Source organism: Penaeus monodon, chromosome 31 (genome assembly GCF_015228065.2).
Source record: "Penaeus monodon isolate SGIC_2016 chromosome 31, NSTDA_Pmon_1, whole genome shotgun sequence".
Lineage (NCBI taxonomy): Eukaryota > Metazoa > Arthropoda > Malacostraca > Decapoda > Penaeidae > Penaeus > Penaeus monodon.
Genome location: NC_051416.1, coordinates 32,377,170 through 32,377,630, shown reverse-complemented (window position 1 = coordinate 32,377,630; position 461 = coordinate 32,377,170). Strand labels below are relative to the sequence as shown.

The window sequence follows — 461 nt, the reverse complement described above, 5'->3', positions numbered from 1 at the left end:
CTACCCAATTCATTAAGTTGCTCTGTTCGTTGACCTATATTTGTAATATTCTAAAAGTAATCATTCTGGCGTTCATCTGGTTTAATATGAAGAACGGCAGAACTGATATCATCTTCAAAGGACTTTATCTGCATCGTCATATATCAGTATCTGGCTTTTGCTTTCACAGTATACTTTGGTGGCACCGTGAAGAGAGGATTGTAATTGGTGACGGGTTCCTCGATCACGTCGCAGAAGTGGAAGCGCTGCATCACGCAGGCGAAGAAGAGGAAGAGCTCGAGGCGGGCCAAGGGCTCTCCCACGCACTGCCTCTTGCCTGGAAAGTCGGGTTGTTAATTGCAGGCATCAGTCATCTGCACTAATTCAACAAGGTTTTGTATAATCTCTTAATGGGAAACACACTCATCAAACTGTAATCTTTAGAACTGATGAATGGTAAGCAATTCCGAACTGACTAATCT

The 461-nt window shown here is 43.2% G+C and overlaps 1 pseudogene; it reads right to left on the bottom strand.

Moving 5' to 3' along the window:
- Positions 1-6: 6 nt before the first annotated feature.
- LOC119592956 overlaps positions 7-461 on the bottom strand; it is an 18,136-nt pseudogene continuing 17,681 nt past the window's right edge.